We start from the raw sequence: 18,302 nt of genomic DNA, 5'->3' as shown, positions 1-18,302 counted from the left end.
ATACAGATGGCGGTGTAGATATTTCGATGTTTATAGAGATAGCAGTGGAGATATTTCCATGTTTATACAGATAGCGGTGTAGATATTTCCATGTTTATACAGATCACGGTGTAGATATTTCCATGTTTATACAGATCATGGTGTAGATATTTCCATGTTTATACAAATTGCAGTGTAGATATTTCCAACTTTATACTGATGGCGGTGTAGATATTTCCATGTTTATACAGATGGTAGTGAAGATATTTCCATGTTCATAGAGATAGTGGTGTAGATATTTCCATGTTTATACAGATGGCGGTGTAGATACATCCATGTTTCTGAAGATGGCGGTGTAGATATTTTCATGTTTATAGAGATGGCGGTGTAGATATTTCCATGTTTATGCAGATGTCTGTGTAGATATTTCCATGTTTATGCAGGTAGCGCTGTAGATATTTCCATGTTCATAGAGATGGCGGTATAGTTATTTCTGAGTTTATAGAGATAGCGGTGTAAATATTTCCATGTTTATAGAGATGGTGGTGTAAGTATTTTCATGTTTATAGAGATAGCGGTGTAGATATTTCCATGTTTATACAGATAGCGGTGTTGGTATTTCCATGTTTATACAGATAGCGGTGTAGATATTTCCATCTTTATACAGATGGCAGTGTAGATATTTCCATGGTTATACAGATAGCGGTGTAGATATTTCCATGTCTATAGAGATAGCGGTGTAGGTATTTCCATATTTATACAGATTGCGGTGTAGTTATTTCCAACTTTATACTGATGGCGGTGTAGACATTTCCATGTTTATACAGATGGCAGTGAAGTTATTTCCATGATCATAGAGATAGTGGTGTAGATATTTCCATGTTTATACAGATGGCGGTGTAGATACATCCATGTTTCTGAAGATGGCGGTGTAGATATTTTCATGTTTATAGAGATGGCGGTGTAGATATTTCCATGTTTATGCAGATGTCTGCGTAGATATTTCCATGTTTATGCAGATAGCGCTGTAGATATTTCCATGTTCATAGAGATGGCGGTATAGTTATTTCTAAGTTTATAGAGATAGCGGTGTAAATATTTCCATGTTTATAGAGATGGTGGTGTAAGTATTTTCATGTTTATAGAGATAGCGGTGTAGATAGTTCCATGTTTATAGAGATAGCGGTGTTGGTATTTCCATGTTTCTACAGATAGCGGTGTAGATATTTCCATCTTTATACAGATGCCGGTGTAGATATTTCCATGTTTATACAGATGGCAGTGAAGATATTTCCATGTTTATACGGATAGTGGTGTAGATATTTCCATGTTTATACAGATGGCGGTTTAGATACATCCATGTTTCTGAAGATGGCGGTGTAGATATTTTCATGTTTATAGAGGTGGAGGTGAAGATATTTCCATGTATATAGAGATAGCACTGTAGATATTTCCATGTTTATAGAGATAGCGGTGTAGATATTTCCATATTTATACAGCTAGCGGTGTAGGTATTTCCATGTTTATACAGATTGCGGTGTAGATATATCCATGTTTCTACAGATGGCGGTGTAGATATTTCTTTGTTTATACAAACAGCGGTGTAGATATTTCCATGTTTATACAGGTAGCGGTTTAGATATTTCCAAGTTTACAGAGTTAGCGGTGTAGTTATTTCCATCTTTACACAGATTGCCGTGTAGGTATTTCCATGTTTACGCCGATAGCTGTGTAGATATTTCCAAGTTTACACAGACATCTGTGTAAATATTTCCATGTTTACACAGATGCCGTGCTAGATATTTCCATGTTTATACAGATTGCGGTGTAGATATGTCCATGATTATAAAGATATCAGTGTAGATATTTTCATGTTTATACGGATAGCGGTGGAGGTATTTCCATGTTTATAGAGACTGCGGTATAGATATTTTCATGTTTATACAGATAGCGGTGTAGATATTTCCATGTTTACAGAGATAGCAGTGTAGATATTTCCATCTTTGCACAGATTGCTGTGTAGATATTTCCATTTTTACACAGATAGCTGTGTAGATTTTTCCAAGTTTACACAGATAGCTGTGTAGATATTTCCATGTTTACACAGACAGCATTGTATATATTTCCATGTTTATACAGATAGCGGTGTAGATATTTCCATGTTTATACAGATAGCGATGTAGATATTTCCATGTTTATACAGATAGCGGTGTAGTTATTTCCATATTTATAGAGATAGCGGTGTAGATATTTCCATGTTTATACAGATGGCTGTGTAGATATTTCCATGTGTGTACAGATGGCAGTGTAGATATTTCCATGTTTATACAGATGGCGCTGTAGATATTTCCATGTTTATACAGATAGTGGTGTAGATATTTCCATGTTTATACAGATAGCGGTGGAGATATTTCCATGTTTACAGAGATAGCGGTGTAGATATTTCCATCTTTGCACAGATTGCGGTGTAGGTATTGCTAAATTTACACAGATAGCGGTGTAGGTAATTCCAAGTTTACACAGAAAACTGTGTAGATATTTCCATGTTTACAGAGATAGCATTGTAGATATTTCCATGTTTATAGAGATTGCGGTGTAGTTATTTCCATGTTGATACCGATAGTGGTGTAGATATTTCCTTGTTTATACAGGCAGCAGTGTAGAAATTCCCATGTTTGTACTGATCGCTTTGTAGACATTTCCATCTTTCTACAGATGTCAGTGTAGATATTTCCAAGTTTATACAGATGGCAGTGTAGATATTTCCATGTTTATACAGATGTCTGTGTAAATATTTCCATGTTTATGCAGATGGCGGTGTAGATATTTCCATGTTTATAGGGATTGCGGTGTAGATATTTCTATGTTTATTTAGATAGCGGTGTAAATATTTCCATGCTTATAGAGATGGTGGTGTAAGTATTTTCATGTTTATAGAGATAGCGGTGTAGGTATTTCTATGTTTATACAGATAACGGTGTTGGTATTTCCATGTTTATACAGATAGTGGTGTAGATATTTCCATGTTTATAAAGCTCGCGGTGTAGATATTTCCATCTTTATACAGATGGCAGTGCAGATATTTCCATGTTTACACAAATAGCCGTGTAGATATTTCTATGTTTACACAGATATAGTTGCCGATATTTCCATGTTTATAAAGATATCGGTGCAGATAGTACCATCTTTATACAGATAGCGGTGTGGGTATATCCATGTTTATACAGATAGCGGTGTGGGTATGTCCATGTTTATACAGATAGCGGTAGAGATATTTCCATCTTTATAGAGATGACTGTCTAGATATTTCCATGTTTATACAGCTTTCCGTGTAGATATTTCCATGTTTATACAGATAGCGGTGTAGATATTTCCATGTTTATACAGATAGCTGTGTAGATATTTCCATGTTTATACAGACAGCAATGTAGATATTTCTATGTTTATAGAGATAGCGGTGTAGATATTTTCATGTTCATACAAACAACAGTGTAGATATTTTCATGTTTACGGAGATAGCGGTGTAGATATTTCCATTTTTATAGACATAGCGGTGTAAATATTTCCAAGTTTTTACAGATAGCGGTGTAAATATTTCCATGATTATACAGATAGCGGTGTAAATATTTTCATGTTTATAGACATAGCGGTGTAGGTATTTCCATGTTTTTAGAGATAGCGGTGTAAATATTTCCATGTTAATACACTTAGCCGTGTAAATGTTTACACGTTTATAGGGATAGCGGTGTAGATATTCCCACGTATATACAGATAGCGGTGTAGATATTTCCCCATTTATAGAGATAGCAGTGTAGATATTTCCACGTTTATACAGATAGCGGTGAAGATATTTCCACTTTTATACAGATTGCGGTGTAGAAATTTCCAAGTTTATACACATAGCATTGCAGATATTTCCACGTTTATACTCATACCGGTGTAGATATTTCCATGTTTATACAGATAGCGATGTAGATATTTCCAGGTTTGTAGAGATAGCGATGTAGATATTTCCACGTCTATACAGATAGCGGTGTAGGTATTTCCACGTTAATACAGATAACGGTGTAGATATTTCCAGGTTTATAGAGACAGCGGTGTAGATATTTCCATGTTTCTACAGATAGCGGTGTAGATATTTCCATGTTTATAGAGACAGCGGTGTAGATATTTCCATGTTTATACAGATAGCGGTGTAGATATTTCCATGTTTATACAGTCAGTGGTGTAGATATTTCCATGTTTAAACAGATAGCCATGTACATATTTCCATGTTTATACAGACAGCGGTGTAGACGTTTCCATGTTTTACAGATAGTGGTGTAGATATTTCCATGTTTATAGAGATAGCGGTGTAGATATTTCCATGTTTATAGAGATAGCTTTGTAAATATTTCCATGTTTATACAGATAGCGGTGTAAGTATTTCCATGTTTATAGAGATAGCAGTGTAGATATTTCCATGTTTATGCAGATAGCGGTGTAGATATTTCCACATTTATACTTATAGTGGTGTAGGTATTTCCAGGTTTATAGAGTTAGCGGTGTAGATGTTCCCACGTTTATAGGGATAGCGGTGTAGATATTTCCATGTTTTTAGAGATAGCGGTGTATATATTTCCACGTTTATAGAGATAGCGTTGTAGATATTTCCATGTTTCTAGAGACAGCGGTGTTGATATTTCCATGTTCATAGAGATAGCGGTGTAGATATTTCCATGTTTATAGAGACAGTGATGTAGATATTTGCGTGTTTATAGAGATAGCATTGTAGATATTTCCATGTTTATAGAGATAGCGGTGTAGATATTTCCATGTTAATACAAATAGCGGTGTAGGTATTTCCATGTTTATAGAGATAGAGGTGTAGATATTTCCAAATTTATACAGATAGTGTTGAAGATATTTCCATGTTTATACAGACGGCGGTGTAGATATTTCCATGTTTATTGAGATAGCGGTGTAGATATTTCCATGTTTATACAGATAGTGGTGTAGATATTTCCATGTTTATAGAGATAGCGGTGTAGATATTTCCATATTTATACATATAGCGGTATAGATATTTCCATGTTTATAGTGATAGCGGTGTAGGAATTTCCATGTTTATAGTGATAGCGGTGTAGATATTTCCATGTTTATACGGATAGCGGTGTAGATATTTCCATGTTTATACGGATAGCGGTGTTGATATTTTCATGTTTATACAGATAGCGGTGTAGGTATTTCCATGCTAATACAGATAGCGGTGAAGATATTTCCATGTTTATACAGATGGCTGTGTAGATATTTCCATGTTTATATAGATGGCGGTGTAGATATTTCCATGTTTATGCAGATGGTGGTGTTGATATTTCCGTGTTTACAGAGATAGCGGTGTAGATATTTCCATCTTTGCACAGGTTGCGGTGTAGGTATTTCCATCTTTACACAGATATTGGTGTAGATATTTTCGAGTTTACAAAGATAGCTGTGTAGATATTTCCATGTTTACACAGATGGCGTTGTAGATATTTCCACGTTTACACAGATAGCGTTGTAGATATTTCCATGTTTATAGAGATAGCAATGTAGATATTTCCATGTTTGTACAGATGGCGGTTATGATGTTTCCATCTATACACAGATTGCCATGTAGGTATTTCCATGTGTATACAGATGGCATTGTAGATATTTCCATGTTTATACAGATGGTGGTGTACATATTTCCATGTTTACACAGATGACTGTATAGGTATTTCCATGTTTATACAGATGGCGTGGTACATATTTCCATGTTTATGGAGATAGCGGTGTAGATATATCCATATTTATACAGATAACGGTGTAGAAATTTCCATGTTTATACAGATATCAGTGTAAATATTTCCATGTTTATACAGATCACGGTGTAGATATATCCATGTTTATAGAGATAGTGGTGTATATATTTCCATGTTTATACAGATAGCGGTGTAGATATTTACATGTTTGTACAGATGGCGGTGTTGATATTTCCATCTATACACAGATGACCGTGTAGATATTTCCATGTTTATACAGATGGCGGCGCAGATATTTCGATGGATATGTAGATGGCGGTGTAGATATTTCCATGTATATACAGATAGTGGTGTAGTTATTTCCATGTTTATATAGAGAGCGGTGTAGATATTTCCATGTATGTACACATGGCTGTGTAGATATTTCCATGTTTATACAGATGGCGGTGTAGATATTTCCATGTTTATACAGATAACTTTTTAAGTATTTCCATGTTTATACAGATGCCGGTGTAGATATTTCGATGTTTATAGAGATAGCAGTGGAGATATTTCCATGTTCATACAAATAGCGGTGTAGTTACTTCCATGTTTATTCAGATGGCGGTGTAGATATTTCCATATTTATACGGATGTCTGTGTAGATATTTCCATGTGTATACAGATGGTATTGTAGCTATTTCCCTGTTATACAGATGGTGGTGTAGGTATTTCCATGTTTATCCAGATGACTGTGTAGATATTTCCATGTTTTTACAGATGGCAGTGTAGATATTTCAATGTTTGTAGAGATGGCGCTGTAGATATTTCCATGTTTATACAGATAACGGTGGAGATATTTCCATGTTTATACAGACAGCAGTGGAGATATTTCCATGTTTATACACATAGCGGTGTATGTATTTCCATGTTTATAGAGACAGCGGTGTAGGCATTTCCATGTTTATACAGATGGCTTTGTAGATATTTCCATGTTTATAGAGATAGCGTTGCAGATATTTCCATGTTTATACAGATAGCGGTGTATATATTTAAATGTTTATGCAGATCGTGGTGTAGATATTTCCATGTTTATACAGATACTGGTGTAGATATTTCCATGTTTATACAGACTGCAGTGTAGGTATTTCTATCTTTATACAGATAGCGGTGTATATATTTCCAAGTTTGTACAGATGGCGGTGTTGTTATTTCCATCTGTACACAGATTGCCATGTAGATATTTCCATCTTTATATAGATGGCGTTGTAGATATTTCCATGGATATGCAGATGGCGGTGTGGATATTTCCTTGTATATAGAGACAGCGGTGTAGGTATTTCCATGTTTATAGACATAGTGGTGTAGATATTTCCATGTTTATATAGATGGCGTTGTAGGTATTTCCATGTTTATACTGATAGCGGTGTTGGTATTTCCACGTTTATACAGATAGCGATGTAGATATTTCCATGTTTATACAGCTCGCGGTGCAGATATTTATATCTTTATACAGATGGCATTGTAGATATTTCCTTATTCACACAGATGGCGGTGTAGATGTTTCCATGTTTATACAGATGGCGGAGTAGTTAGTTCCATGTTTATGGAGATGGCAGTGTAGATATTTTCATGTTTATAGAGATGGCGGTGTAGATATTTCCATGTTTATAGACATAGCAGTGTAGATATTTACATGTTCATGCAGATGGCTGTGTAGATATTTCGATGTGTATACAGATGGCATTGTAGATATTTCCATGTTAATACAGATGACTGTATAGGTATTTCCATATTTTTACAGATGGCAGTGCAGATATTTCCATGTTTATAGAGATAGCGGTGTAGATATTTCCGTGTTTGTACAGATGGTGGTGTTGATATTTCCATCTATATACAGATGGCCGTGTAGATATTTCCATGTTTATACAGATGGCGGCGTAGATATTTCCATGGACATGCAGATGGCGGTGTAGTTATTTCCATGTTTATACAGATAGCGGTGTAGATATTTCCATGTTTACACAGATGGTGGTGTAGTTATTTCCGTGTTTATACACATGGCGGAGTAGATACTTCCATCTTTATGGAGATGGCAGTGTAGATATTTTCATGTTTATAGAGATGGCGGTGTAGACATTTCCATATTTATAGAGATAGCAGTGTAGATATTTCCATCTTTCTACAGATGGCAGTGTAGATATTTCCATGTTTATACAGATGGCGGTGTAGATATTTCCATATTTATACAGATGTCTGTGTAGATATTTCCATGTGTATACAGATGGTATTTTAGCTATTTCCATGTTTATACAGTTGGTGGTGTAGATATTTCCATGTTTATTCAGATGACTGTGTAGATATTTCCATGTTTTTACAGATGGCAGTGTAGATATTTCAATGTTTATAGAGATGGCGCTGTAGATATTTCCATGTTTATACAGATAACGGTGGAGTTATTTCCATGTTTATACAGACAGCAGTGGAGATATTTCCATGTTTATACACATAGCGGTGTATATATTTCCATGTTTATAGAGACAGCAGTGTAGGCATTTCCATGTTTATACAGATGGCTTTGTAGATATTTCCATGTTTATAGAGATAGCGGTGCAGATATTTCCATGTTTATACAGATAGCGGTGTATATATTTAAATGTTTATACAGTTCGTGGTGTAGATATTTCCATGTTTATACAGATACCTGTGTAGATATTTCCATGTTTATACAGATAGCGGTGTAGATATTTCCATATTTACAGAGAGAGAGGTGTAGATATTTCCATATTTGCACAGAATGCGGTGTACATATTTCCACGTTTTATACAGATAGTGGTGTAGATATTTCCATGTTTATACAGATAGCGGTGTAGATATTTCAATATTTACAGAGATAGAGGTGTAGATATTTCCATATTTGCACCAATTGCGGTTTACATATTTCCACGTTTATACAGATAGTGGTGTAGATATTTCCATGTTTATACAGATAGCGGTGTAGATATTTCCATGTTTATACAGATAGCATTGTAGATATTTCCATGTTTATACAGATCGTGGTGTATATATTTCCATGTTTATACAGATAGCGGTGTAGATATTTCCATGTTTATACAGATAGCGGTGTAGATATTTCCATATTTACAGAGATAGAGGTGTAGATATTTCCATATTTGCACAGATTGCGGTGTACATATTTCCACGTATATACAGATAGTGGTGTAGATATTTCCATGTTTATACAGATAGCGGTGTAGATATTTCCATGTTTATATAGACAACGGTGTAGATATTTCCATTTTTATACACATAGCGGTGTAGTTATTTCCATGTTTATACAGATGACTGTGTACATATTTCCATGTTTATACAGATGGCGGTGTAGATATTTCCATGTTTATACAGATAGCGGTCTAGATATTTCCATGTTTATACAGATAGCGCTGTAGATATTTCCATGTTTATACAGATAGCGGTGTAGATATTTCCACGTTTATACAGATAGCGGTGAACATATTTTCAAGTTTATACAGATAGCGGTGGACATATTTTCATGTTTATAGAGATGGCAGTGTAGATATTTCCAAGTTTATAAAGATAGCGGTGTCGATATTTCCGTGTTTATACTGATAGTGGTGCAGGTATTTCCATGTTTGTAGAGACAGCGGTGTAGATATTTCCATGTTTTTACAGATGGGGGTGTAGATATTTCCATGTTTATACAGATGACTGTGTAGATATTTCCATGTTTTTTACAGATGGCGGTGTAAATATTTCCATGTTACGCAGATAGCGGTCTAGATATTTCCATGTTTATACAGATAGCGGTGTAGATATTTCCATGTTTATACAGATTGCTGTGTGGCTATTTTCATGTTTATAGAAATAGCGGTGTAGGTATTTCCATGTTTATAGAGATGGCTGTGTAGATATTTCCATGTTTACACAGATGACTGTGTAGGTATTTCCATGTATATCCAGAAGGCAGTGTTGATATTTCAATGTTTATAGAGATAGCAGTTTAGTTATTTCCATGTTTATACAGATGGCAGTGTAGATATTTCCATGTTTATACAGAAGGCGGTGAAGATATTTCCATGTTTTTAGGGATAGCCATGTAGATATTTCCATGTTTATAGAGATAGCCGTGATGACATTTCCATGTTTATAGAGATAGCGGTGTAGATATTTCCATGTTTATAGAGATAGCGGTGTAGATATATCCATGTTTATACAGATCGCGTTGTATATATTTCCATGTTTATACAGATAGCGGTGTAGATATTTCCATGTTTATACAGATAGCGGTGTAGATATTTCCATATTTACAGAGATGGAGGTGTAGATATTTCCATATTTGGACAGATTGCGGTGTACATATTTCCACGTTTATACAGATAGTGCTGTAGATATTTCCATGTTTATACAGATAGCGGTGTAGATATTTCCATGTTTATACAGATAGCGGTGTAGATATTTCCATGTTTATACAGATAGCGGTGTAGATATATCCATGTTTCCACAGATTGCGGTGTAGATATTTCCATGTTTATAAAGATAGCGGTGTAGATATTTCTATGTTTACACAGATTGCGTTGGAAATATTTCCATGTTCATACAGATAGCGATGTAAATATTTCCATGTTTATACAGATAGCGGAGTAGATATATCCATGTTTATACAGATAGTGGTGTAGACATTTCCATGTTTATACAGATAGCGGTGTAGATATTTCCAAGTTTATACAGATAGCGGTGGAGATATTTCCATGATTAGACAGATAGCGGTGGAGATATTTCAATGATTATACAGATGACTGTGTAGATATTTCCATTTGTATACAGATGGCAGTGTAGATATTTCCATGTTTATACAGATGGCAGTGTAGATATTTCCATGTTTATACAGATTGCTGTGTGGCTATTTTCATGTTTATAGAAATAGCGATGTAGGTATTTCCATGTTTGTAGAGATGGCTGTGTAGGTATTTCCATGTTTACACAGATGACTGTGTAGTTATTTCCATGTATATCCAGTACTCAGTGTTGATATTTCAATGTTTATAGAGATAGCAGTTTAGATATTTCCATGTTTATACAGATGGCAGTGTAGATATTTTCATGTTTATACAGAAGGCGGTGAAGTTATTTCCATGTTTTTAGGGATAGCCATGTAGATATTTCCATGTTTATACAGATAGCGGTGTTGACATTTCCATGTTTTTAGAGATAGCAGTGTAGATATTTCCATGTTTATAGAGATAGCGGTGTAGATATATCCATGTTTATACAGATCGTGGTGTAAATATTTCCATGTTTATACAGATAGCAGTGTAGATATTTCCATGTTTATACAGATAGCGGTGTAGATATTTCCATATTTACAGAGATAGAGGTGTAGATATTTCCATATTTGCACAGATTGCGGTGTACATATTTCCACGTTTATACAGATAGTGGTGTAGATATTTCCATGTTTATACAGATAGCGGTGTAGATATTTCCATGTTTATAGAGATAGCGGTGTAGATATTTCCAAGTTTATACAGATAGCGGTGTAGATATATCCATGTTTACACAGATTGCGGTGTAGATATTTCCATGTTTATAAAGATAGCGGTGTAGATATTTCTATGTTTACACAGATTGTGGTGGAAATATTTCCATGTTTATGCAGATAGCGATGTAAATATTTCCATGTTTATACAGATAGCGGTGTAGATATATCCATGTTTATACAGATAGCAGTGTAGACATTTCCATGTTTATACAGATAGCGGTGTCGATATTTCCATGTTTATACAGATAGCGTTGGAGATATTTCCATGATTAGACAGATAGCGGTGGAGATATTTCAATGTTTATACAGATGACTGTGTAGATATTTCCATTTGTATGCAGATGACAGTGTAGATATTTCCATGTTTATACAGATGGCAGTGTAGATATTTCCATGTTTATACAGATTTCTGTGTGGCTATTTTCATGTTTATAGAAATAGCGATGTAGGTATTTCCATGTTTATCGAGATGGCTGTGTAGATATTTCCATGTTTACACAGATGACTGTGTAGGTATTTCCATGTATATCCAGAAGGCAGTGTTGATATTTCAATGTTTATAGAGATAGCAGTTTAGTTATTTCCATGTTTATACAGATGGCAGTGTAGATATTTCCATGTTTATACAGAAGGCGGTGAAGATATTTCCATGTTTTTAGGGATAGCCATGTAGATATTTCCATGTTTATACAGATAGCGGTGTTGACATTTCCATGTTTATAGAGATAGCGGTGTAGATATATCCATGTTTATACAGATTGTGGTGTAGATATTTCCATGTTTATAAAGATAGCGGTGTAGATATTTCCAGGTTTATACAGATAGTGGTGTAGATATTTCCATGTTTACAGAGACAGAGGTGTAGATATTTCCAAATTCACACAGATTGCTGTCTACATATTTCCATATTTAAACCGACAGCTCTGAAGATATTCCCATGTTTACACAGATACTGTTGTAGATGTTTCCATGTTTATAGAGATTGCAATGTAGATATTTCCATGTTTATAAAGATAGCGGTGTAGATATTTCCATGTTTATGCAGATAGCGGTGGAGATATTTCCATGGTTATATAGATAGCACTGTAGATATTTGCTTGTTTATACAGATAGCGGTGTAGATATTTCCATGTTTATACAGATAGCGGTGTAGATATTTCCATGATTATAGAGATAGCGGAGGAGATATTTCCATGTTTTTACAGATAGCAATGTAAATATTTGAATGTTTATACAGATATGGATCTAGATATTTCCATGTTTATATAGATAACGGTGTAGATATTTCCATTTTTATACACATAGCAGTGTAGTTATTTCCATGTTTATACAGATGACTGTGCACATATTTCCATGTTTATACAGATGGCGGTGTAGATATTTCCATGTTTATACAGATAGCGGTCTAGATATTTCCATGTTTATACAGATAGTGGTGTAGATATTTCCATGTTTATACAGATAGCGGTGTAGATATTTCCATGTATATACAGATAGCGGTGGACATATTTTCAAGTTTATACAGATAGCGGTGGACATATTTTCATGTTTATAGAGATGGCAGTGTAGATATTTCCAAGTTTATAAGGATAGCGGTGTCGATATTTCCGTGTTTATACAGATAGCGGTGCAGGTTTTTCCATGTTTGTAGAGACAGCGGTGTAGATATTTCCATGTTTTTACAGATGGGGGTGTAGATATTTCCATGTTTATACAGATGACTGTGTAGATATTTCCATGTTTTTACAGATGGCGGTGTAAAGATTTCCATGTTACGCAGATAGCGGTGTGGATATTTCCATGTTTATACAGACAGCGATATAGATATTTCCATGTTTATAGAGATGGCTGTGTAGTTATTTCCATGTTTATACGGATTGCAGTGTAGATATTTCCATGTTTATACAGATAGTGGGGTAGATATTTCCATGTTTATACAGATGACTGTGTAGGTATTTCCATGTTTATACATATGGCGGTGTAGATATTTCAACGTTTAGAGAGATAGCCATGAAGATATTTCCATGTTTATACAGACAGTGGTGTAGACATTTCCATGTTTATAGAGATAGCGGTGTAGATATTTCCATAGTTATACAGATAGCGGTGTAGATATTTCCATGTTTATACAGATAGCGGTGTAGATGTTTCCATGTTTATACAGATAGCGGTGTAGATATATCCATGTTTATACAGATCGTGGTGTATATATTTCCATGTTTATACAGATAGCAGTGTAGATATTTCCATGTTTATACAGATAGCGGTGTAGATATTTACATATTTACAGAGATAGAGGTGTAGATATTTCCATATTTGCACAGATTGCGGTGTACATATTTCCACGTTTATACAGATAGTGGTGTAGATATTTCCATGTTTATACAGATAGCGGTGTAGATATTTCCATATTTACAGAGATAGAGGTGTAGATATTTCCATATTTGCACCGATTGCAGTTTACCTATTTCCACGTTTATACAGATAGTGGTGTAGATATTTCCATGTTTATACAGATAGCGGTGTAGATATTTCCATGTTTATACAGATAGCAGTGTAGATATTAACATGTTTATACAGATAGCGGTGTAGATATATCCATGTTTATACAGATTGTGGTGTAGATATTTCCATGTTTATACAGATAGCGGTGTAGATATTTCCAGGTTTATACAGATAGTGGTGTAGATATTTCCATGTTTACAGAGACAGAGGTGTAGATATTTCCAAATTCACACAGATTGCTGTCTACATATTTCCATATTTAAACCGACAGCTCTGAAGATATTCCCATGTTTACACAGATACTGTTGTAGATGTTTCCATGTTTATAGAGATTGCAGTGTAGATATTTCCAAGTTTATAAAGATAGCGGTGTAGATATTTCCATGTTTATGCAGATAGCGGTGGAGATATTTCCATGTTTATATAGATAGCACTGTAGATATTTGCTTGTTTATACAGATAGCGGTGTAGATATTTCCATGTTTATACAGATAGCGTTGTAGATATTTCCATGATTATAGAGATAGCGGAGGAGATATTTCCATGTTTTTACAGATAGCAATGTAAATATTTGAATGTTTATACAGATAGGGATCTAGATATTTCCATGTTTATATAGATAACGGTGTAGATATTTCCATTTTTATACACATAGCAGTGTAGTTATTTCCATGTTTATACAGATGACTGTGCACATATTTCCATGTTTATACAGATGGCGGTGTAGATATTTCCATGTTTATACAGATAGCGGTCTAGATATTTCCATGTTTATACAGATAGTGGTGTAGATATTTCCATGTTTATACAGATAGCGGTGTAGATATTTCCATGTATATACAGATAGCGGTGGACATATTTTCAAGTTTATACAGATAGCGTTGGACATATTTTCATGTTTATAGAGATGGCAGTGTAGATATTTCCAAGTTTATAAAGATAGCGGTGTCGATATTTCCGTGTTTATACAGATAGCGGTGCAGGTTTTTCCATGTTTGTAGAGACAGCGGTGTAGATATTTCCATGTTTTTACAGATGGGGGTGTAGATATTTCCATGTTTATACAGATGACTGTGTAGATATTTCCATGTTTTTACAGATGGCGGTGTAAAGATTTCCATGTTACGCAGATAGCGGTGTGGATATTTCCATGTTTATACAGACAGCGATGTAGATATTTCCATGTTTATAGAGATGGCTGTGTAGTTATTTCCATGTTTATACGGATTGCAGTGTAGATATTTCCATGTTTATACAGATAGTGGGGTAGATATTTCCATGTTTATACAGATGACTGTGTAGGTATTTCCATGTTTATACATATGGCGGTGTAGATATTTCCACGTTTAGAGAGATAGCCATGAAGATATTTCCATGTTTATACAGACAGTGGTGTAGACATTTCCATGTTTATAGAGATAGCGGTGTAGATATTTCCATAGTTATACAGATAGCGGTGTAGATATTTCCATGTTTATACAGATAGCAGTGTAGATGTTTCCATGTTTATACAGATAGCGGTGTAGATATATCCATGTTCATACAGATCGTGGTGTATATATTTCCATGTTTATACAGATAGCGGTGTAGATATTTCCATGTTTATACAGATAGCGGTTTAGATATTTCCATATTTACAGAGATAGAGATATAGATATTTCCATATTTGCACAGATTGCGGTGTACATATTTCCACGTTTATACAGATAGTGGTGTAGATATTTCCATGTTTATACAGATAGCGGTGTAGATATTTCCATATTTACAGAGATGGAGGTGTAGATATTTCCATATTTGCACAGATTGCGGTGTACATATTTCCACGTTTATACAGATAGTGCTGTAGATATTTCCATGTTTATACAGATAGCGGTGTAGATATTTCCATGTTTATACAGATAGCGGTGTAGATATTTCCATGTTTATACAGATAGCGGTGTAGATATATCCATGTTTCCACAGATTGCGGTGTAGATATTTCCATGTTTATAAAGATAGCGGTGTAGATATTTCTATGTTTACACAGATTGCGGTGGAAATATTTCCATGTTCATACAGATAGCGATGTAAATATTTCCATGTTTATACAGATAGCGGAGTAGATATATCCATGTTTATACAGATAGCGGTGTAGACATTTCCATGTTTATACAGATAGCGGTGTAGATATTTCCAAGTTTATACAGATAGCGGTGGAGATATTTCCATGATTAGACAGATAGCGGTGGAGATATTTCAATGATTATACAGATGACTGTGTAGATATTTCCATTTGTATACAGATGGCAGTGTAGATATTTCCATGTTTATACAGATGGCAGTGTAGATATTTCCATGTTTATACAGATTGCTGTGTGGCTATTTTCATGTTTATAGAAAAAGCGATGTAGGTATTTCCATGTTTATAGAGATGGCTGTGTAGATATTTCCATGTTTACACAGATGACTGTGTTGGTATTTCCATGTATATCCAGAAGGCAATGTTGATATTTCAATGTTTATAGAGATAGCAGTTTAGTTATTTCCATGTTTATACAGATGGCAGTGTAGATATTTCCATGTTTATACAGAAGGCGTTGAAGATATTTCCATGTTTTTAGGGACAGCCATGCAGATATTTCCATGTTTATACAGATAGCGATGTTGACATTTCCATGTTTATAGAGATAGCGGTGTAGATATTTCCCTGTTTATACAGATAGCGGTGTAGATATATCCATGTTTATACAGATCGTGGTGTATATATTTCCATGTTCATAGAGATAGCGGTGTAGATATTTCCATGTTTATACAGAGAGCGGTGTAGATATTTCCATATTTACAGAGATAGAGGTGTAGATATTTCCATATTTGCACAGATTGCGGTGTACATGTTTCCACGTTTATACAGATAGTGGTGTAGATATTTCCATGTTTATACAGGTAGCGGTGCAGATATTTCCATGTTTATACAGATAGTGGTGTAGATATTTCCATGTTTATACAGATAGCGGTGTAGGTATATCCATGTTTACACAGATTGCGGTGTAGATATTTCCATGTTTATAAAGATAGCGGTGTAGATATTTCTATGTTTACACAGATTGCGGTGGAAATATTTCCATGTTTATACAGATAGCTATGTAAATATTCCCATGTTTATACAGATAGCGGAGTAGATATATCCATGTTTATACAGGTAGCGGTGTGGACATTTCCATGTTTATACAGATAGCGGTGTAGATACTTCCATGTTTATACAGATAGCAGTGGAGATATTTCCATGATTAGACAGATAGCGGTGGAGATATTTCAATGTTTATACAGATGACTGTGTAGATATTTCCATTTGTATACAGATGGCAGTGTAGATATTTCCATGTTTATACAGATGGCAGTGTAGATATTTCCATGTTTATACAGATGGCTGTGTGGCTATTTTCATGTTTATAGAAATAGCGGTGTAGGTATTTCCATGTTTATAGAGATGGCTGTGTAGATATTTCCATGTTTACACAGATGACTGTGTAGGTATTTCCATGTATATCCAGAAGGCAGTGTTGATATTTCAATGTTTATAGAGATAGCAGTTTAGTTATTTCCATGTTTATACAGATGGCAGTGTAGATATTTCCATGTTTATACAGAAGGCGGTGAAGATATTTCCATGTTTTTAGGGATAGCCATGAAGATATTTCCATGTTTATAGAGATAGCCGTGTTGACATTTCCATGTTTATACAGATAGCGATGTAGATATTTCCATGTTTATAGACATAGCGGTGTAGATATATCCATGTTTATACAGATCGTGGTGTATATATTTCCATGTTTATACAGATAGCGGTGTAGATATTTCCATGTTTATACAGATAGCGGTGTAGATATTTCCATATTTACAGAGATGGAGGTGTAGATATTTCCATATTTGCACAGATTGCGGTGTACATATTTCCACGTTTATACAGATAGTGCTGTAGATATTTCCATGTTTATACAGATAGCGCTGTAGATATTTCCATGTTTATACAGATAGCGGTGTAGATATTTCCATGTTTATACAGATAGCGGTGTAGATATATCCATGTTTCCACAGATTGCGGTGTAGATATTTCCATGTTTATAAAGATAGCGGTGTAGATATTTCTATGTTTACACAGATTGCGGTGGAAATATTTCCATGTTCATACAGATAGCGATGTAAATATTTCCATGTTTATACAGATAGCGGAGTAGATATATCCATGTTTATACAGATAGTGGTGTTGACATTTCCATGTTTATACAGATAGCGGTGTAGATATTTCCAAGTTTATACAGATAGCGGTGGAGATATTTCCATGATTAGACAGATAGCGGTGGAGATATTTCAATGATTATACAGATGACTGTGTAGATATTTCCATTTGTATACAGATGGCAGTGTAGATATTTCCATGTTTATACAGATGGCAGTGTAGATATTTCCATGTTTATACAGATTGCTGTGTGGCTATTTTCATGTTTATAGAAATAGCGATGTAGGTATTTCCATGTTTA

The sequence above is a fragment of the Pan troglodytes genome, chromosome 16, assembly GCF_028858775.2.
Source record: "Pan troglodytes isolate AG18354 chromosome 16, NHGRI_mPanTro3-v2.0_pri, whole genome shotgun sequence".
NCBI classification, from domain to species: Eukaryota; Metazoa; Chordata; class Mammalia; order Primates; family Hominidae; genus Pan; species Pan troglodytes.
This window is presented reverse-complemented; position numbering follows the sequence as displayed.